Here is a 23,691-nt window from a genome sequence, read left to right on the forward strand (position 1 = left end):
AACAGTTCATTTACACGTACCGGCAACGCCAGAACCGGAGTGGAGGACTTGAGAGCAAGTTGCACTTTTTTGAACCAGCAAATTATCACCTGGGCAACATATAGTCCACTTGAAATCCGACCGCAGTAAGTGCTACAAATCCACGCACTTATTCTACCAATACCACCATAGTTCACAGTATACGACTTATGGACACACCCAGAAGAGCACGCATGGCAGCATGAGAGATATTACCCACACTGCAGTTCTGCATTTTCTGTACAAAACCTGGCATGTCTGTCTCTATGTGTGTTTTGTTTTTCAGAATCACGTTGCTTTCAGAAAATCCTGAAGGCATCTCATTAACCGTAAGTTGTGTGGTGTTATATGTCACAGGTCTGGGTACACCTTAGCGTGTGCATACCACCGTGGCATTGGTCCTGAAGAAAGCCTCGCTATGGGCATTAGGAGCCTGAAACATGTAGACCACTTTTTTTCACTACCACTTTGGGATGCTGGTCAATTTAACCAGTTTTATACATCCACCTCAGTTCATTTTAATCTTGCCCTACTTCTCCACTAATAAAATTGTTTAGGATAAGTACAGGCAATTTTAACTTCTGCGCCTTCACTGATTTCACTTCTACACATTATATGAAAAAAATCCGCTCTGTTGTAATCAGGTGTCGTAGCACACCAGAGAGGCATACTGCCTCTCTGGTGGGAACCAAAAGATGAAGCATGTCACCAACTAGGTTGGTGAGTGAGGGTTCCTTTAAGAAACAGTAGTGACTCCTTTTTCAAGCTCTTCTTCCTTTTTGGAATCACTCTTTTGTTGATTACTTGTTTATTTTACTGAGCAACATACTGTTTGTAATGATAAACTTCTGATTCTTACCCTATTTCACATAATGCCTGAATGGAACGGTTACACATTCAAAATTATGTTTCTTGTTATTATTAATGAAATGCATTACTAAACAATATTTTTGCAATTTAATAATTCTCTTCCTTAGCATAGTTCGTTGTGTATGCAGTGAAACATCTAATCTAATATTTAGATGGCCATACTGCGATCGATGCCTATGGGAACTGAGACTTATGTTTGCAGAACTTAACGATGTAAGGATGTCTGTCGCTAACTTGTGATAAAGCTTCGCAAGCTGCATGTATTTTTCGCGGGAGAGGAAGAACTGAACCTACTCACAGAGGAGAGCTGCCATTTGATTGGTCCAGAGAAGAAGCCTGCTACAGTGTCTTCAACGTGTATTCATGTCTTTTATATTAATAAGTGTTCCTAGTTAGTTTTAATGTTCTTTTCCTGATGCTTTCAACCTACCTTCTTGTCGTGGACTGACAGTTGGAGCTACTGCAGCTTTTGATCATCCTTACTTTATTTAGATGCTTTATTTTTTACAGATTGCTACTGCAACTGTATGATCACTTACTAAAATTAATGAGACTCTGCTGAGTTTCGTGAACTACTTTTTACAGGAGGTTCTGCTGCTTTTATGCTCCATTAATCTCACTCTTTTCCTTTGATCTTGAACTCTGTATGGGGTCCACTAGCGTTGAATTCTGATTCTGACCTTTAGAATAGGGTTTGATTCCTTTATGGAATGTGCTTGTTGCCTTATCTGTACATTTGATTCTAAATAAACCTTTTTTATGAGATTTCTGCAAACTTGCTAAAGATGTAGGGGCATATTATCAAGGGGGTTTATCTCCGCTTTTTTGGCTTTAAAAGCCAAGAAAGCGGAGATAAAATTATCTCCCTATTACCTAGCTGTCGTTAACACCAGTTAGCGACAGCTAGTAGGAGATAGCGACCATCTTGGGCCCCGCTTTGCATGTCAGTGAAATGTATCACTAATGACATGCAAAGTGGGCGTGCCAAGATGTTAGCGACTGGAAACAGTCGCTAATAACGCTATCTCCTATTACCAACTTTTGGAGATATTTGCGCTAAGCGCGAATATCTCCAAAAGCTAACTCCTGCCCCTGAGCAGTTCTTAGCCATGTTATCCAATGGTAGGTGGATAACATGGCTAAGAGCATTAGCTCGGTAATGCATTAATATCGCTGACTTCTCAGCGATATTCATGCATTTCGGCCGATTTTTATCGCTTAGGAGATAAACCTTGATAATAGCAAGGTTCGTAAGCGATAAAAATCACCGCAGCTCGGCAATAAAAATATTGCCGCTAAGCCAACATAGCGATAATTATCGCTAGTTGTTGGTAATATGCCCCCTAGTGACTAATATGAATAAAGAAAAAGAATAAAAAGATGATTACTAATCTCTTAATGAGAATAAAGCTTTTAAAACGTATTCAAACTCTCATCATTGACTGAAATTTTAATTGTATTTGGAATTGCTTGTTATGCCGAAATAGCTCTTTGAATCAAAATATGATACCAAAGATATGTCACCTGCAGTGAGGAGAAACCAGCGCGGGAACATTGCCTGACTCTCTAAGTCATGGTATTTGGAAAGGTAAAACGGTGAACAGCCTTTACAACGAAACTTTTACAATGCACTACCTTTACAACGCAACTTTTACAATGCAAACTATTACAACGCATTGCTCTGGGGGGTGCTCTAGGATAGGGAATAGGTTAATTTACTATCCAATAACCTTCCCTAGTGTCCACGGGGACTGGAGTTGGAATAGTAAATTAAACTATTCACTATCCAGCACCCCAAAGCACTATGCGTTGTAATGGACTGCGTTGTAATACTTACGTTGTAAAGGCATGCGATGTAAATGCATGCGTTGTAATGTCATACATCCAGGTAAAACATATTATTTAATTTTGGGCCCAGGCCGGGCTATCAATGCTATACAAATGCATACATCATAACAAAAAACACAGTGATTGGATGTTGATTCTCGGGCTTTGTTTTCAATAATACTCGCTCTTTACAAGATCAGACATTTTTATTATGTTAAAGTATGTATCAGTACTACCTTTCATTGCATTCTCATGAAAACTGCCTATGAGGAATGGAATTTCTTTCTTTCTTCTGGCATGAAATAAATCTGACTTTTGCACAGATAAGCTCCATTATATGTTGGAGTAATGTTCCATTAGAGACTATATGTGTTTCAGAGCCAGGATAGATTTAATTAAATCAAAGAACCTTACTGATAATATTCCCATTGAAAGTGTTTTTTCTTGTTTTTGTCTTCTTGAAACTAACATTTAGACACACCTTTAATGAAAGAAAACATATCTCTAAAGCAGAGATTGTGCCATACAAAAGCATAGAAAGCTTGCAAAGATTGCTACTGTCTGTTTCAGCATTTTACCGCCTACTGAGTCTCAGATATGATAAAAATAACATCAGATGTGGGGAATAATAGTGTGTCTGTGAGTGCATGTGTGTGAACGCATGCTAGACATCCGTTTATGAGTGGGCCTATGGAATTCATACACTGTTGCTACAACACACATGTATGTAATTAGTAAAGTGTAAAATGCACACCTTTTTCGAAGATGAACAGTGTTTGGTCATTTTTTCAACATACGCACCATCAGCAGATAAATGGTTATAGGCATAGGGAAAACGATTTGTCCAGGATCACACAATTTGGTGAAGTACAAAAAATTCATGACGATTGCTTTCCTGACAAGCAACTTAGCCATTAGATTACATAATACCACAGTGCATAGGAGGCATATGAACTTGAACCGTTGCTAGATGAAAAACGGGCCTGGTACTGGTTCGTAACTTTTTGACTTCTGTGGACCCCAACTGAATGGCTGTTGGATGGCGGGATCCTACCCAAAGCAATTTATATGATTTGGACCTCAAACCAATACATAAAAATACAGAAACCAGTTAAAATCATACAAAAATACACATTATAAAATATTTTTTTTCATTTAAACAATACTAACAAATCGAAATGTAAATTTTAATTGGAAAGTTGGGGATTTCCAAAATTCGTTTTTAATTTTAAAAGATGAAGCGGTATGCTAGTTTCTAGTATATTGCTTTTGTACATTTTGCTACTAATGCATGCTCTCCTTTTGTCAGAGCATATCTGTGCTTCAATTGAGGCCACTAATCATCTATTCGAGATTCTGTTCCCGATACTTGCACTGCTCCTATGACTAAAGCTAAGGATGCCAATTTAAATTGTAGCCTCCTGTCTCAGATACCTCCACATTTTTCAGAGCATTTTAAAAATTCCAATTTTATATTTTGTCTTTTAATGTGTATATACTTTATTAATCTAATTTACCAAACAGTTGCATATACCCTAATTAGGCTTTGCATCCACCCAGGGTACCATGGACCAGAGGTTAAGAAGCACGGGTCTAAGGAACTCTAATGAAATTAAACCTTAAGGTAGTGATCAAGAGCTGAACAAAGATAGCTGCTTTGTGGTATCCTTTGCATCACGATTTCAATAAGAAGTTCATTATTGTCAAACTATTTTGCAAGTTCTTATAACTAAATGTATGATGAACCTAATTACTTCATTGGTGAAGAATACCTTGCATAATATTACACGGGTGTTACTTCCATGTACTGAAATTGGACTGCTATAGGTTACATTGTGTTCACTATGAGGTCCTTCAAGTGCTGTCTTGATCTGAGGAGCTTCTCGCGGCACCTCAATGTTAATGCTCCCAGACATACGTGAGTCACTATTGCGCATGCCTAACAGGGAAGAGCGCGAAAAAGCACTCCTTGCTACTGTGGCTACTCTTGCTTTGAAACCAGCAGAAAGCACCATAAGTTTGGGCACTTAAAAATGGCTTCCTGATTCTTGCACATATGGAAGGACTACACTTTGAGGGGCATATTTATCAATATGTGACGCTGCGCAGCGAAATAAGACACCTTGCTGCTCTGCATGACATAGAAAGAGCAGGAATACACCGTGTTTAGCATAATACTGTGCATTCCTGCCTTTTCCCAGCACTAGCGCACAATGTGCTGCCGAGCGCCAAGGAAGGCAGACTTATTTTTGTTCAGGAAGCAACTCTTTCCTGCACAAAAACAATCCTCTGAGGCATTTTACTCTTTCTATGGGTGATGCAGCATCCAGCACACATAGAAAGAGGAAAAACTATGAGAAATAAAAACTTTATCCCCTGTGAAGGTGTAGCATTTTGGCGCATTCCCAGGTCTACCAGTAATGGTAAATCTGGGAATGTGTCAAAATCCATGGGTGTTGCGTGGGAACACCCACAGACCCCTCATGGAATGCCTATATGGGCCAGATTAATGCAACGCAGCGATTTGTGTTGCACTGTTTTACTCCAAATGTATCAAGCCACACAGGACTAAGCGAGGTGGTCGTGTGTGGCTTGATAAAGCACATTTAGTTGTTGCGTCGTGCATGCACCCCATTGCATGGTGCAAAAGCAATGCAACTAAATGATAAATATGTCCCTGAGTCTTTTGGGGGCGCAGAACACATAAACTGGTAATGGGCATGAATGGCAGGTGAACTCAATTGTTTTGCCATTGTTGACAGAAAAGAGACCACATTGATCAACACACATTGTCTAAACATTGAGCCCATCCTCCTACTCCTTGCTGACTTCTGTATGAACGTGCAGCTCCCTCATCTCACTACCGCAGTGCCGTTAGAAACCCGTTGCAGGTAAAGGTGTGTCAGACGGAATAAGAGTATGATCATCTTGTCATTGTCACTGGTGATTTTGAAGACCTGAGTGGGACATTGACAAAGTATGATGTATAACCTTACAGACAGGTTACAGAGGGAGGATGGAGAAAAGAGAATGTAAGTGTCAGAAATGGGGTCTATTGTTGGCAGTGGTTTGCACCCTGTCCAAGTAGGACCCTCACTCTAGTCAGGGTAAGGGAGTCACACAGCTAAGATAACCCCTGCTCAAACCCTTTGTATCTTGGCATAGAGCAGTCAGGCTTATCCCAGGGGCAATGTGTAAAGTATCTGTACATGCCCACACAGTACCACAGTGAAAACACTACAAAAGGAATCCACACCAGTTTATAAAAATAGCCAATAATTATCTAAATAAAACATGGCCAAACTGACAAAGATCCACCATACACAAGTCAAGATATACATTTTTAAAGATTAAAAGCAATTGTAGTCCCTTGAAATTAATAGATGCACTTGACTAGGCCCAAGTATCTTAGATGTGTTAAAAACCAAAGGCAAGGCGCAGGGGAGGTGAATCGTCGGAAAAGCCAGTGATGTGTTGGTTCGCTACTAGCACAGGCGTGGTGATGCATCGGTTCCTTTCTGCTAGGCAAGTTAGGTGAGGCATCAGTTTCTTACTGCCACAGGGGAGGTGATGCGACGTTTGCGGCACAATGCGTCATTTCCCTACTGTAGGGCGGTGTCGATGACAAACGCGGCACACAGGGTTGGTGCATCGATGATGCCTTGAAAGTCAAGTCATGCTGTGTCGGTTTCACAGGGTTGAAGCAGACGCTGCATCAGAGTTGGAGCAGTACGTCACAGACTTCAGTGATGGGAGGCTTGAAACAGCAGTGATCCCTCAGAAGCACTGCAACAGAAAGTTGGGACCTGTGTTGTAAGTTGTGGTCTTTGCATTGACCGTAAACCATTCTTCGGTGCAGGCAATGATGATGTGTCGAGTTTTGCGAGGATGCGTCGATTCCGAATGATGCTGTGAGGCGATGCATTGAATTCTTCTTCTTGTTGCATCAAAACTCCCTATCAAGGGCCCAGAAACCGGATTTGGCATCACTTGGTAAGACAGGACTCTCGGCAAGAGAGCCCAGGTGCTGGTAGGTGAAGGCTTTGATAGCTCTGAGACTTCTTAACAAGAGGCAAGCTCAACTCAAGCCCTTGGAGAACCTCAGAAAGCAGTATGTAGAAAGCAAAGTCGAGTCCTTTTACTGCAAAGACAGAAGCAGCAAGCAGCAGGCAAGCACAGTAAAGCAAACAGCAGATTGGCAGTTCTTGACAGCATACAGCTCTACTTTCTGGCAGAATGTCCCTAATCCAGAAGTGTTCTGAGTATATGGTGTTAGAGGTCCAGTACTTATACTTATTTTAGCCTTTGATGTAGGCACACTTCAAAGGAAAGTCTTTGTAGTGCACAAGACCCTTCCTTTACCTGTTTTGGCTCCAGACACACTATGGAAGATGTGAGGGGGGATGAAGACAGCTTCATGTGAGGACAGGCACAGCCCTATTTAAGTGTCAGTATCAACTCCTCCCACCACTCTAGCTCTGGAAGACCCAGCAGCCTGGTGATGGGCCATCAGGATATGCACACCTTAGCTCCCTTTGTGTGACTGTCTAAAGTGAATGAATGAACCAGCAGCCGAACTGTCATTCTAGCCCAGACGTGTATTGAGCAGACAGGCTGAGGCACAGAATGGTTAAGCAAGAAAATGCCCACTTTCAGTGGCATTTTCAGACAAGCAGTTTAAAAATCGCCTTTACCAAAAGATGTATTTTTAAATTGTGAGTCCGGAGGCCCTAAACTCCAAAAATCTTGCAATTCCCATTGGAAGATCTACCAGGACACGTAAAACACAACAGTACATGTCCTAACTTTTATGTACATTGCTCCCTGCCAAGGGGGCTACCTTTGGCCTACCTTAGGAGTGCATTAAATGTAATAAATGGGAAGGTTTGCAACTGCCAAGTGAGTGCACTTGCCAGGTCTACATGGCAGTTTAAAACTGCTCACACAGGCACTGCAGTGGTAGGTCTGACACATGTTTTCAAGTCTACTCAGGTGGGTGGTACAATACAATCAGTGCTGCAGGCCCACTAGTAGCATTTCACTTACAGGCCCTGGGCACACCTTGTGCACTTTACTAGGGACTTACTGGTAAATCAAATAAGGCAATCATTCAATCATAGATAAACCTATCACCAGCACAACTTAGACATGGATCACTTGAACTTAAGCACTGGTCAGCAGTGGTAAAGTGCCCAGAGTCCTAAAACCAGCAAACTCAATCCAGCACACAATCAAAACAGGTCAAAGGCAAAAAGACAGGGGAAATGAACAAACAAAAGATGACAGGTCTACCAGTAAGACATTAAAGTCATTGCAGTCACAGGTCATTACATATTTCCTTGTATGACAGAGGAATGTTAAAACACATAGACCAATCTGGAGGGATTGAAAGATAGAGCTCAATCTAATATCATCTGATTATGGACAGTTTGAAAATTCAAAGACTGGAATTGTGAAGCTCCCAATAGAGAAATGTTGTTTACTCTGTTAGAAGAATATGAGCAAGTAGAACTCGAAAAGTTAAAGATTTATGATTGCCCCAAACATTCTGTTGTGGAAGATAAGGAGTAGGGCCTGTTTTTTTTTAAATATCCATTGAGCTAATGTGCTTAGGGTTGAGGTGCACCCATAGCAAACATATATTGTATTGGATTGTAATTGCATTTATATAGCGCTTACTACCCCTGAAGAGACGACAAAGTGCTTTTATAGTGAGTAGTACGCTACTCCGGAACCCACAAAGGATTAGTGGTGAATTAGTATAGTGAAATATGAAAGTAATCTGAGTGGTGGATATGTTAGTCAGCTATTTGGATTGAGAAGGTAGTGGAGAGATAGAAGAGGGAAAAAGGTTTGCATTTATATACCGCTTGCTACCGCTGATGGAGTGTTGAAGTGCTTTTTCGGCGAGTAGCACGCTACCCTGGAACCCATAAAATATCAGTGCCGAATTAGTGAAATATGAAAGTCATTTGATTGGTGGATATGTTAGCCAGTTATTTGGATTGAGAAGGATAGTGAAGGAATACAAGAGGGAAAAAGGTTTACATTTATATACCGCTTGCTAGAGCTGATGAGGCGTTTAAGTGCTTTTTCGGCGACTAGCAGGCTACTCCGGAACCTATAAAGGATTAGTGGTGAATTTGTATGGTGAAAAATGAAATTAATTTGCGTGGTGGAGATGTCAGTCTGTTATTTGGATTGAGGATTGGGATGAGAAAAAGAGAGGTGGAGGGGGAAGAGTAAGGGGTGAGGGTTTAGAAAGGCTTGTTTTGGGGGACTGGAATAGTAAATAGTAAAATATGTATGAGATGATGCAAGGAGGGGTAGAGGAGGAGTAGAGGAGGAAAACGTCTGACATTTTGGGGATCATAGTAGTGGTATAGGTTTGGGATGAAGGAGAGAGTGAAGGTAGAGGATATACTGATAGAGGTATAGGGTGAGAAATAGGGTAGTGCATTGGAAAGAGTAATAGAAAGAGGTTTGAGATGAGTCAGAGAGTTGAGGTAGAGGGTATATTGAGAGTGGTATACGGTGAAAAATAAGGTAGTGCATTGGATATGCTAAACTAGAAGAAAAGTAATAAATATATAGATCCATAAGTACATGGGGTATATATGATGCATAAAGGAAGGTAATATATGTAGATGAAAGATGCATTAAAAAGCAAACGATACGGCCCCAACCCGCTGATTGTAGACCAGAGCAAAGGTATTGTTGGTCTTCTAAAGACTAAATGTTAAATCGGAAACGAGAACGGCACAACAGTTTAATATTCGTAATAGTAGCAGTCGTGTCGCTAGTCAGGCATCACCTTCGCATTCTAGAGTATTGGCTTCACGTCCGCTTGATAGCGGGTTGGGGCCATATCATTTACTTTCGTGCCCTCCACCTGACTTATGACCCATAGTGATTGTTCCATTTCTGATGTCATCACACCACTTCTTTATATTTATGCTCGATATCTACATTGTTTAACCTTGAGAAAGTCTTGGTACGGATGTTGTACCGACGAAACACGTGTTGGCTGTTTGTTTCTTTGAAGCTTGTGAATAAAAAGAAAACCAAAAAGAGAGGGAGTAAGAGGAGCACTCTAAATACACTATTTTAAATGATAAACTGCTAATCTTAACAAGGGTGCTATCTGCAACTGTGTTGGCTGCACAGCATGTGAAATACCTTAATGAAATGTAAGCTAAGCCTACATGCAAGATGCACTGTTCCTGGTCATAAAGACTTCAATATTTCTGATTCATCACAAAACCAAATATCTCTGAGAATCTCTATTCTGAACTGTGTTTTCCCAGTAAAATATAGCAGATCAGAATAGAGTTTCTCAGAGATATTTGGTTTTGTGATGAATCAGAAATATTGAAGTTTTTATGACCACAATTAATCACAGAACAATTGTGACTAAGTAAAAATGTTTTGGTACAAATAAATGTTGTGTTTCTTTTAAAGAATTAACGAGTTGATTACACTTGTGTATATATAAAATTGGAATACACTGTGAGAATATTTTCTCCCTAGGAACAGTGCATCTTGCATGTAGGCTTAGCTTACATTTCATTAAGGTAAAAAGAAAACCATCCAGATTTCCTTGTCTCATGAAGAATATCTTTATTTAGACTTACTCACACTGTGACTTTATTGGTGAAATACTTGATATGATTAACAAGTCATCTTTAATACTACTCTAAGGATAGTGCTGACTTGACCCCCCCTTGTATTTCTGCTCTGACAGGTCCTATGGATCTGCTTTAGTCACCCTTGGTAGTGAGTGACAGTGGGCTCTGTAGCACTCCGACTGTATTTGCAACAATTATTTAAATTATGTGCCTTAATTAACTCTTTTTTTGAATATTGATTTGAATGTGCGGTTATTCCCTTTTAGGGAACACCACTACCAAAATTATTTTGTTACTATGTCTCTACATATGGTTGAGTGTCCATGGAAGATCAGAACTAATAAAAGTAAAGATTACACAAATAAAGTCATACTTAGTTGCAACCATAACCTTCTTGCCAAATGGCTATACATATACAAGTGTGTGCACCAGAATATTGAACCCACAATATCAGTGGAACAGAATATCGAGGACAAAATATTGAGAAAACGATTGATAGGTTAGTTACTATAGAGTTTCTGTACCTAACTCCAAATATATGTACCTACGTGGTACATATATCTTCAAGGAACGAAGAGGTGGAGTTAGAAATAGTAAACCTACACTTTGATATTCAGTAGTGTAATGTTGCCCCTCTGACTATAAGGATAACAGGAGGCAGGTAGAAGGTTCAACACTTCATTTCTTAATTATCTTTCTATCACGGAGAGCGCTGAGCAAGCTGCCGTCTCTCTGCAACTCCGGCGCCTAACTGGTGCTCAAATGCGTGAACCCAAGATGGCCACCGTTCACGCTACGTGGTGACGTACCGTGAACACTAGGTTACAACTCTACATATCTCCCCTTTTTCATCAACCATAGAAAGGCAGTCTTTGGGGGTTTACTTTCCTTCTCCCATCTCATAGTCTCTGAACCTGGCTGGTCTTACAATCTCTCTGCCCCCCCATGTCCGTCTTACCGGGGTGGATGTCTGTTCTCTCCCGTCTTCCTTCGGGGACCCAGTCTCTTTACCTCCTTGGGTACACTGGCTTGTTCTGTAGGAAGGCTCTCTCTCTTCTCGGCCTTGTACTTCTGCCTTGGGTCTTACACAGCTTTCTTGATTCAACTCTGTTTCTGTCCTTTCCATATCTCCTTCTTGTACGACGTTGTCATTCTCATTTATGCTTCGGTCTGGCGCCCTCGGTTCCCGGTCTTCAGGAAACCATTGTACAATCTTGTTACATCGGGCCATGCGGTCCTGGTACCATACATTCCCATCACTGAGCAACGCCGCTCGGTCATATACTTCCTTGACTTGCAAGGGTCTGCTGTATTTGCTATCTCCTTTTTTTTGTAACAACGCCAGCTTGACCCTAACCCATTCTCCTTCTTCCAAGGATGTGTCTTTTACATTCTTCCTTTTGTTGTAGTGTTCTGTATAGATGTTTTGGGCTCTTTCCAAATTATTCTGTACCACCGCCGGGGACCATTTGCTTGTCACCGTCTTTTCTTTCCAAGCAACATTGTCTTTTGTGAAAGGATCTCTGCTTCTCAGGATCTGGAAGGGGCTATATCCAGTACTCGTGGGTGTGATGCGATAAGCCCAGATCATGTGTGAGATCTCTTTCTCCCAGTATTTACCCATCATGATGGCTGCCTGGATGGATCCCATTAGCACTCTGTTATAACGTTCTACTTGACCATTCCCTGCCGGATGATATATGGACGTGTTTTTGGATGTGATTCCATTTCTCTCCATATAGTTCAGCTATTTTTCTGACGTGAATTGAGGACCGTTGTCGCTCAATATGGACTTGGGAATACCTTCCCTGAGGAATGTCGCTGTGAGAAACTTGAGGATAGTCTCCATGCTCATCTCCTCTTGTTCATGCACTTCAGGCCATTTGGTTGTTATTCGATAGATAGTGGTACTCAGTACTTATATGTGACTTTTATCATAGGTATTAGACAAGAATCACTGGACCATAACAAGTCACTATGAAAACACCTACGTGACGGAATCGATCCATTGGAATTTATGAAGACATTATCACAGCCCCTCAGGTTAGTAGAACAATCGACATGGGGAGAATGTACAATGGAGAGTATTAGAGAGCAGGAGAGTAAAACAATATTATACGCATTTTCCCCACATCAGGACAATATAAACACTCAGCCCTCACAAGACTGAAATAGAACAGTGGACTTTGGGAATTATGTGTACCTGACGCTCTTGTGGGTAAGTTGTAATTATGGAAGAAAACCCCAATAGGTTATTGATCTAAACATGGTGTCATTAATAAACTTAATGAGGTCCCTTAAACCTATCATTTTAGAAAGTAGGACCTAGACCTCCCGTGTCGTTAAACAGACAACTCCGACTATTAGAAGAAAACCTTCACCATAAGGACGTTTGAGTTTGAGACTCACATGTAAGTTTGAGAAAACAGGATTTAATGAATGATGTTGGATATGAAAGTATTACGTGGGAGCATTTGGATATGAAATGGGGATGAAACCACATGGTACTCACACACACAGTGGTTAGATAGAGACACTGCATTATTAACTTGAGGTGTTGTTTCGTGAGAATCTTGCTCCAAATTCCCAGACTTGAATGAGGGTTTAAGCCATATGGTATTGAGACGCACAGTGCTTACATGAGACACTGTATAATGATTTTGAGTAGTTGTTTTGTAAGAATCTTGTTCTAAATTTCCGGACTTGAATGAGTTACTGTACATGAGACGTCCTCTTCTGGGTGGCCTGTGGGCTGGACTGGTTTGGATCAGACAATTTAAATGGAATGTTATTTGTATACAATTGTTATGTTAGTACACCATGTTAATACTATGTATGTGTATTTGTAGGTGCCCTGGCAAGATACAAGTGTGATACCTAACAAGGTCCTGAAGAAGGTGGTTGTCGAACAACATTTAACCCACCGAAACGCGCGTAGACCATTCTAGTGCGGAGTCTCATACATTGTTATTGAGACACCTTGAGTACCAAGTTGGGATATAGGTTGTTTTGAGAGTGAAAGGAGTGTCAATGGAGAGTTCCTCCTATGGATTCTTCAGGGTGGCGAATCTTCCCAAAGCTGGTCTCAATGTTGTCAATGTTTTGTCAGCTCGTTGGCATTGGTCACACTCTCTTACGTATCTTTCTGTTTGTATGTCCATGCCTGGTCACCAGTATCCTTGTTTGGCCCGAAGCTTTGTCTTTACAATTCCTAGATGGCCTTCATGCAATATTGCCAACAGCCTGGGAAGTAACCCCTCTGGGGGCACCACCTTGTTACCTCTGTAAATGAATGCTCTCTTGTCATCTAGTGACAATTCGTCTCTCACTTCATAGTACTTCCTTATGTTCTCTCGTATGTGTTTCTTTTTGGGCCATCCGCACGTTATGTGTTTCGTCACCTCTTGGATGTGCGGGTCCTCTCTGTACGCTTCCATCCATTCTTGGTTGCTTATTACAGTTTCCGGGTCTCCCATCGCTGCAACCATTTCTCCGCACATTTCCGACCCTTCAGTGACTTCCTCCATTGCTGAAGCTCTACTTGCGTAGTCAGCCACCTTGTTCTTGTTACCTGGAATATACTCCACGGCATAGCGGTACTCCAATAATTTCAGGGTCATTTTTGCTATCCTGGGGGTGGCACTTGCATGTCCACTAGACGTGAGCACTTTTACCAGTGGTTTATGGTCCGTTTTCAGCTGAAATCGAGTGCCCCACAAGAACTGGCGAAACTTGCCCATGGCCCACACTACCGCTAACATTTCCTTTTCTATGACGCTAAACTTTTTTTCCATGTCCGTCAGGGCCCTGGATGCGAAGCTCAATGTCTCAGTGATTCCGCTGCTCCTTACTTGCATTAGGACAGCTCCCAATCCCTTGTCACTGGCATCCGTCGTCAATATCGTTTGTCCTGTAGGATCATATCCTTGCAGGACAACTTTCTTGATGCTGTCGAACTCCGTCTGCGTTTCTTCTGTCCATGCAAACGTCGTCTTGCCTCTCGTGAGTTGTCTCATGTGATGGGTCTTGGTGGCAAAGTGTTGCACAAACTTGCTATAATACTCTGCCATCCCAAGAAAGGATCTGACTTCTTCCTTGCTGGAGGGTGGTGGTGCGTCACATATGGCTTTCACATTGTCCCTTTTTGGCGTGATACCTTGCTCTCCAATTTCGTGTCCGAGGTAGGTGACCGAAGCCATCCCCAGACGGCACTTGTCCCATTCCGCTGTCAAACCTTTTTCTTCCAACACGTTCAGTACCTTGTTTAATGTCCTGTCGTGATCGACTCAGTCTCTGCCCATCACCAGAATATCGTCCTGAAAATATTGGACTCCTTCCACGTTCTTAAAGAGACGGTGCATGAGATTCTGGAAAACGTCCGCTGCCGAGGCAAGCCCAAACGGCATCCTGCAGAATTGGTAACACCCGAAGGGTGTGATGAATGACCTCAATCTCCTACTCTCCGGGTGTAGCTCGATATGCTGACATCAAGTCAATGGTGGAATACCATTTTATGCCCTTGGTTTTGGCTAGCATTTCTTCGATGCAGGGTAGTGGGAACTTCTCTACCACAATGCTTTTATTTAGTTCGCGCAGGTCCACGCACAGCCGGACCTTGCCATTGGGCTTCAGTACTACCACCAGGGGCGCTAGCCACTCCGCATATGTTATGGGTTCGATTATTCCATTCTTTTCCAATTCCCCCAATTCCTGTTGCACTGCATCCCTCACTGCAATGGGGACGTTCCGTACCTTATGTGAGACGGCTGTGGCGTCGTTCTTGAGAATTATTTTGTGCGTGAACTTCTCCAGCTTCCCCACCTTCCCACCAAACACCTTGGGGAAGTCCCTTTTCAGTTTCTCTAAGTCCGGCCATTGTTCCGATGCCGTCATCAACACCTGTACGGCTCCACCTGGGTCCAATATTATGCCCAAATCTCCCTGATCCATCCAACTCAGGACGGATGGGCCCTTCTCTGCCACATACAGTTTGCAGTCTGCACTCCGTCCTCTGAATTCAAATTTCAACGGTCGGTATCCCATTACATTTCCTGTGTACGATACAGGCCTTATGTCCGGTGGTTCCAGTCTTGGTCCCAAACTGGGCTTGAACTTCTCATTCCAAACCGTTCTCTGTACAATTGTGTATGGTGATCCTGAGTCTGCCACGATGCTGATCAAAATCCCTCCTATTAATATGTCGAGCAGTGGTTTGTTCAATCTCCGGATGTCCACCCCCAGCACTTGATCCTCTATGCATAGTACGGAGTGCTCTTCCTCCTGATCTCCGTCACCGGCGACTTCTTGATCTTGGTCTACATACTTCACCATGTTGCGGCCGGATTTCCTCCTGCACACCTTTTCATAATGTCCCATTATAACGCAAAACATGCACTTAGCTCGGAACGCTGGGCATTTCTTGTTGTGCGCTTCATGGGTGGTGTTGTCACAGCGGTAGCATGAGTTTCTGGTTCCCTTCTATTGCTTCCCTTGTGGTCCCGGTTTCCCCAACCACTTGCTAGGACCTCTGTTGGGAGTCCCGGTGTTCTTGCTCCATCCTTTGGGCTCTTCGTCTTCCACCCTGTTCACTATAGGCCTCACCAACAGTTCTCGTTTGGCCGCGTCTGCACATCTCTTCGCCAGTTCGGCCTTTTTCACTATCGCAATCACTTCTTTCAGCGTGGCTTCGCCACTCGCCCATAGCTTGTCGTGCACCGATTTGTTCGTCGTGTGCATCATAATCTGGTCCATGATGAACTCATCGTGGAGTGCGGCGAATTTGCACGTCGACGCCAACTTCTTTAATGCCACCACATACTCGTCTATAGATTCTCCCATTTCTTGCTTTCTTTGCTGGAAGTTGTAGCGATCTATCAACACACATACAGTCGGTCGGTAGTGTTCATTGAGTTCTTCAATGGCATGTGCAAACACGTCGTCATCTGAGCTTTGCCTGGTCTTGGGAACTAGGTACTTGAACACTCTAATCCCTTCTGGGCCTAAGTTATGCAGTAATATGCTTTGTTTCCTTATGCTCATGAATGATTCTTCATTCTCGTCTTCCAATACTTCAATATAATTGAGGATATACTCCTTCCAGTCATCCCACTTCATTAGGGGCTCTCCTGGTTTGGGCAGGAATGGTATTGGAGCTGTCGCCGAGGACGATATGCTGACATCAAGTCAATGGTGGAATACCATTTTATGCCCTTGGTTTTGGCTAGCATTTCTTCGATGCGGGGTAGCGGGTACTTCTCTACCACAATGCTTTTATTTAGTTCGCGCAGGTCCACGCACAGCCGGACCTTGCCATTGGGCTTCATTGCTACCACCAAGGGCGCTAGCCACTCCGCATATGTTATGGGTTCGATTATTCCATTCTTTTCCAATTCCCCCAATTCCTGTTGCACTGCATCCCTCACTGCAATGGGGACGTTCCGTACCTTATGTGAGACGGGTGTGGCGTCGTTCTTGAGAATTATTTTGTGCGTGAACTTCTCCAGCTTCCCCACCTTCCCACCAAACACCTTGGGGAAGTCCCTTTTCAGTTTCTCTAAGTCCGGCCATTGTTCCGGTGCCGTCATCAACACTTGTACGGCTCCACCTGGGTCCAATTTTATGCCCAAATCTCCCTGATCCATCCAACCCAGGACGGATGGGCCCTTCTCTGCCCCATACAGTTTGCAGTCTGCACTCCGTCCTCTGAATTCAAATTTCAACGGTCGGTATCCCATTAGATTTCCTGTGTACGATACAGGCCTTATGTCCGGTGGTTCCAGTCTTGGTCCCAAACTGGGCTTGAACTTCTCATTCCAAACCGCTCTCTGTACAATTGTGTATGGTGATCCTGAGTCTGCCACGATGCTGATCAAAATCCCTCCTATTAATATGTCGAGCAGTGGTTTGTTCAATCTCCGGATGTCCACCCCCAGCACTTGATCCTCTATGCATAGTACGGAGTGCTCTTCCTCCTGATCTCCGTCACCGGCGACTTCTTGATCTTGGTCTACATACTTCACCATGTTGCGGCCGGATTTCCTCCTGCACACCTTTTCATAATGTCCCATTATAACGCAAAACATGCACTTAGCTCGGAACGCTGGGCATTTCTTGTTGTGCGCTTCATGGGTGGTGTTGTCACAGCGGTAGCATGAGTTTCTGGTTCCCTTCTATTGCTTCCCTTGTGGTCCCGGTTTCCCCAACCACTTGCTAGGACCTCTGTTGGGAGTCCCGGTGTTCTTGCTCCATCCTTGGGCTCTTCGTCTTCCACCCTGTTCACTATAGGCCTCACCAACAGTTCTCGTTTGGCCGCGTCTGCACATCTCTTCGCCAGTTCGGCCTTTTTCACTATCGCAATCACTTCTTTCAGCGTGGCTTCGCCACTCGCCCATAGCTTGTCGTGCACCGATTTGTTTGTCGTGTGCATCAAAATCTGGTCCATGATGAACTCATCGTGGAGTGCGGCGAATTTGCACGTCGACGCCAACTTCTTTAATGCCAACACATACTCGTCTATAGATTCTCCCATTTCTTGCTTTCTTTGCTGGAAGTTGTAGCGATCTATCAACACACATACAGTCGGTCGGTAGTGTTCATTGAGTTCTTCAATGGCATGTGCAAACACGTCGTCATCTGAGCTTTGCCTGGTCTTGGGAACTAGGTACTTGAACACTCTAATCCCTTCTGGGCCTAAGTTATGCAGTAATATGCTTTGTTTCCTTATGCTCATGAATGATTCTTCATTCTCGTCTTCCAATACTTCAATATAATTGAGGATATACTCCTTCCAGTCATCCCACTTCATTAGGGGCTCTCCTGGTTTGGGCAGGAATGGTATTGGAGCTGTCGCCGAGGACGATATGCTGACATCAAGTCAATGGTGGAATACCATTTTATGCCCTTGGTTTTGGCTAGCATTTCTTCGATGCGGGGTAGCGGGTACTTCTCTACCACAATGCTTTTATTTAGTTCGCGCAGGTCCACGCACAGCCGGACCTTGCCATTGGGCTTCATTGCTACCACCAGGGGCGCTAGCCACTCCGCATATGTTATGGGTTCGATTATTCCATTCTTTTCCAATTCCCCCAATTCCTGTTGCACTGCATCCCTCACTGCAATGGGGACGTTCCGTACCTTATGTGAGACGGGTGTGGCGTCGTTCTTGAGAATTATTTTGTGCGTGAACTTCTCCAGCTTCCCCACCTTCCCACCAAACACCTTGGGGAAGTCCCTTTTCAGTTTCTCTAAGTCCGGCCATTGTTCCGGTGCCGTCATCAACACTTGTACGGCTCCACCTGGGTCCAATTTTATGCCCAAATCTCCCTGATCCATCCAACCCAGGACGGATGGGCCCTTCTCTGCCGCATACAGTTTGCAGTCTGCACTCCGTCCTCTGAATTCAAATTTCAACGGTCGGTATCCCATTAGATTTCCTGTGTACGATACAGGCCTTATGTCCGGTGGTTCCAGTCTTGGTCCCAAACTGGGCTTGAACTTCTCATTCCAAACCGCTCTCTGTACAATTGTGTATGGTGATCCTGAGTCTGCCACGATGCTGATCAAAATCCCTCCTATTAATATGTCGAGCAGTGGTTTGTTCAATCTCCGGATGTCCACCCCCAGCACTTGATCCTCTATGCATAGTGCGGAGTCCTCTTCCTCCTGATCTCCGTCACCGGCGACTTCTTGATCTTGGTCTACATACTTCACCATGTTGCGGCCGGATTTCCTCCTGCACACCTTTTCATAATGTCCCATTATAACGCAAAACATGCACTTAGCTCGGAACGCTGGGCATTTCTTGTTGTGCGCTTCAGGGGTGGTGCTGCCACAGCGGTAGCATGAGTTTCTGGTTCCCTTCTATTGCTTCCCTTGTGGTCCCGGTTTCCCCAACCACTTGCTAGGACCTCTGTTGGGAGTCCCGGTGTTCTTGCTTCTTCCTTTAGGCTCTTCATCTTCCACCCTGTTCACTATAGGCCTCACCAACAGTTTTCGTTTGGCCGCGTCTGCACATCTCTTCGCCAGTTCGGCCTTTTTCACTATCGCAATCACTTCTTTCAGCATGGCTTCGCCACTCGCCCATAGCTTGTCTTGCACCGATTTGTTCGTTGTGTGCATCATAATCTGGTCCTTGATGAACTCATCGTGGAGTGCGGCGAATTTGCACGTCGACGCCAACTTCTTTAATGCCACCACATACTCGTCTATACATTCTCCCATTTCTTGCTTTCTTTGCTGGAAGTTGTAGCGATCTATCAACACACATACAGCCGGTCGGTAGTGTTCATTGAGTTCTTCAATGGCATGTGCAAACACGTCGTCATCTAAGCTTTGCCTGGTCTTGGGAACTAGGTAATTGAACACTCTAATCCCTTCTGGGCCTAAGTTATGCAGTAATATCCTTCGTTTCCTTATGCTCATGAATGATTCTTCATTCTCGTCTTCCAATACTTCAATATAATTGAGGATATACTCCCTCCAGTCATCCCACTTCATTAGGGGCTCTCCTGGTTTGGGCAGGAATGGTATTGGAGCCGTCGCCGAGGACGATTGCGCACACATGGTCTCTCGTTTTTCCGGCGCTGTGTTCGGGTTCTTGGGGCTGCCCGGTGCACTGCTCTCCTCTCCCTGCACTGGCTGCACTTGTGGGCTCTGTACACTTCCTGTGTCAACGTTCCTTTGTTCCGCCAGGGTATCTGTTCAATTGGGGGTTCCCCCTTCCCGGTACGGTTTTGGTACCTGGTGCAGTCGGTCTACTGCTGTGCCGGTCCTGGTGCTACTGCCGCGCTCTCCGTGGTGTGACGGCCTCCCTCGCACGTGGAACCTTTCTTCTCGCTGTTGCCACTCTTTTCCAGTTCTTTCTGCGAGTCCTCCTTTGTTTTCGGATCCTGACCTCATCGCTACTGTAATGTTGCCCCTCTGACTATAAGGATAACAGGAGGCAGGTAGAAGGTTCAACGCTTTATTTCTTAATTATCTTTCTATCACGGAGAGCGCCGAGCAAGCTGCCGTCTTTCTGCAGGTCCGGCGCCTAACTGGCACTCAAAAGCGCGAACCCAAGATGGCCACCGTTCACGCTACGTAGTGACGTAGCGTGAACGCTAGGTTACAACTCTACAAGTAGTACAGCAATATACAAATCATTCAGTGGAACAGGGATCTTTACTACTGAGCAAACTCAGACGCCTAAGAATGCACCCACCAATAAACCAGTCCACGACTGTTGCATGACTATATTGTTTCTACCTAAAGAATTTCCATTGCATCCATGCTGCTGCTTGGAGTACCTCCGATATCCTAGAGTGTGGCACCTTCTTGGTTTCTGGTCAAGAACGACTCTGGTAATCACAAAGTGCTCTAAGGTGAGGGTCACGCTGCATGGCATGCTTTGCAAATTAAATACATAAATAATGAATATAATGCAATATACACATCTTGGTTCTGGATGCTTGGAGTTAATGAGCGCCTGAAGACATCCTGAAACATTGGTAAACGGGCTTCTTACCAGAAAACTCTACCTCCATTTGAGGCTGGGATTTTGGCGAGGTACGGGACAGCATAGCATTGAAACAGCACTGCAGCTCTGCGTGCAGCACAGTCATTGACAGTCATTTTTTACCGGCAGTTCGGAAAGAGCCAAAGGAGTGTTATTTGTTTTTAGTTTTCGCCTGGGGCCGGAGCTCCTATCTCCGCCCAGGAGAAATCTTATGTCTCTACAGTGTACTCTTAGTCCCGCCCTCTGTTCCATTGGCTAGCTCCATAAATGGAGGCTAGCTATTGGAACAGAGATCTGTCCGTCAAGGCCGGACCAGATTCGGGGGCGTTCCCTACATTTTTTCCCTCTCCACCCACTTCTGTTCGTCATCACGGTGGTGGGTGTGTGTTATTTTTTTTTTTTGGAGTCCGCCTGTTTTCTTCTTTTGCTAAGTGTTTGTTGTTGGAGTTGGCTGCAGGATTCGAGTTCCCACGAGGCGATCAGGTAAGGAGCATTTTGTTTGTGCGCCGTGATCCTTCCCCCCCCTCGCTGTCCTGTGCATGTTTCCCGCCTCCCTCCCGCCGTCCGTGTCCCCTCCCGCCGTTCGTGTCCTCTCCCGCCCCCCTCCCGCCGTCCGTGTCCTCTCCCGCCCCCCTGCCGCCGTCCGTGTACTCTCCCGCCCCCCTCCCGCCGTCCGTGTCCTCTCCCGCCCCCCTCCCGCCGTCCGTGTCCTCTCCCGCCGTTCGTGTCCTCTCCCGCCCCCCTCCCGCCTTCCGTGTCCTCTCCCACCGTCCTTGTCCTCTCCCGCCCGCCTCCAGCCGTCCGTGTCCTCTCCCGCCCCCCTCCCGCCCCCCGTGTCCTCGTAGGTGCTTGTTTACGTGTGTCATTCATTATTGACCTTTTTTGACCCCCCTCATGCAAATGGCTGGGCCCCGTCTGTTACATCCTCGGGGGCATATGCATTTTAAGAGCGACTCTTCAGCCTCCTCTGCGTGGCTCTGATTAAACTTTAATGTGTGTTTGGACGGATCTTGGCATCTTCTGTTCTTTTATTTCTGTTGGGACGAAATTTGAATCCAGTCGGATTCCAGATCAGGCGAGTAATTATTGTGCCCGATCTCGGCCCACAACACCACAGGCCGGTCCCAGTGAAATGTGCTGTAAACTAGTACCATTTGTAAACACAGGACATATCGGGGCCCTGGCCCTCACCCTGCATGCGTTGAGGGACAGGGTCTTATTTTCAGTTCCAATTGGCCTCATTACAAATTCCTCTGCACCCCTTCATCCTGGGCAGGACCTTGCTGGAGCCTGGAACTTTGGCGCCGAGACCACCGAGAAAAAAAAACAGCTTTTAACTTCACAAGTGAGAGGATGTGGCCAAGCGCCCAGAGCTGCCGACTTTAGAGCTGGGAACCCTGGTACAAGTTTCGGTGTCCGCTCAACATCATTTGATTCTAGGCAAATCGCGTAATCTCCCCATGCCTACCCCCCCAAAAATGTAGGCGATCTTGAGTAATGTAACTGGTGCTCATGTAAAGCGCTCCAATCCCTTCGGGTGGAGTTCGCGCTATATAAAACTGCACCATGAAAAAGGTCTTTAAAAATAAGCTATATTTGGTGGCGGGTCTATATGTAAGAGATAACATGCACTATAAGAATTCAAGAAGTATGTGATCGCATGGATAGTTACACTAATAACTCTTTACATAACTTGCGTAAAAGTGCTTATTTCTACCCAAAAGGAACCATTTTAGCATTTTTAGAATAACAAAAGATTAAGAAAAAACGGAAAGGTTCTAATGTATGCCTAGCAGTTTCCATACTACTCCTTGATGTTGGTTTCATAAGTCACTAAATTGTTTTACAAGGACTGGAAATTTTAATATGCACGTAAAGCTCGGGTCTCTGCAACAACAGCAATGTCCTACTGAGCTATCTTGAATTGAATTCAAATATGTGGCCTGCATGTTACGTTCGTTACTGTGGAGCGGGCACATTGATATGATATGCTATTTCATGACGAGTCAAATCTGCACTAGACTGCACTCAAATCTATCCAGTAAGAACATTAACTACCAGAGTTACCTTACCACCATATATCCTGGAACTTCCTGGGGACACACAGATCTCTGCAGCAGGTGCCTTAGTCGCATGAGATAAATCAGAACAAAGTTGCTACCACATATGTTCTTTTTTGTTAATTACTCTGGTGGAAGAATTGAAGAAAAAATAAGTGCACTGTCAGAGTAAGCGCCTTATGTCTGCTCCTATTCTGTTGCCAGCCCTTCACGGCCAGTGCTTAATTTGTAAAAGAGTGCCAGTGACCAGGCTCTGATCAGAAGATATTGCCAGTGCAATTAAACATTGGTGCGCCACATACCAAGGCTGGTAGCCTTAAATCCACCCCGTGCCTCTTTAATCCACTACCAAACACACCCTGCCCTTTCATTTTACTCTTGCAGTTCCCTGCATTCTCCGTTTGCGGCGGTTTTGCCGTCTTTTTCTTCCTACTCCTTTCCGAACTTTGAGGCTTATTTACAAGATCCTTTCTCCCATATTCAAAGTGAGGCACTCACGGCGCAAAGCTTGTAAGCCCCTTTGTGTTTTTCCATCTCCTGCGCCCGCTAAGTATCTGATGTGGAATCATAAGGGGTGGTCCCCAAAAATAAGTGCGGGTGGTCCCCGCCGGAAAACACAGCTCAAATTATGCAAGATGTCGCCTAAATTTATAGCATCGGAGAGTATTTTCCCCATTCCAAGGACTGATGGTCTTTACCTAGATGATATACTTTCTTGTACCAAGAAGAAACGACTTTTATTTTATCTTAAAAGGACACAGCCAAGCTAACTGAAGATATATATTGTATCAAT

The 23,691-nt window shown here is 44.3% G+C and overlaps 1 protein-coding gene across 1 annotated transcript in view; it reads right to left on the reverse strand.

Moving 5' to 3' along the window:
* Positions 1-23,691, reverse strand: part of SCOC (short coiled-coil protein) — a 163,027-nt gene that overhangs the window by 99,840 nt on the left and 39,496 nt on the right. The window lies entirely within an intron of this gene.

This window comes from Lissotriton helveticus, chromosome 2_1 (assembly GCF_964261635.1).
Source record: "Lissotriton helveticus chromosome 2_1, aLisHel1.1, whole genome shotgun sequence".
NCBI lineage: Eukaryota > Metazoa > Chordata > Amphibia > Caudata > Salamandridae > Lissotriton > Lissotriton helveticus.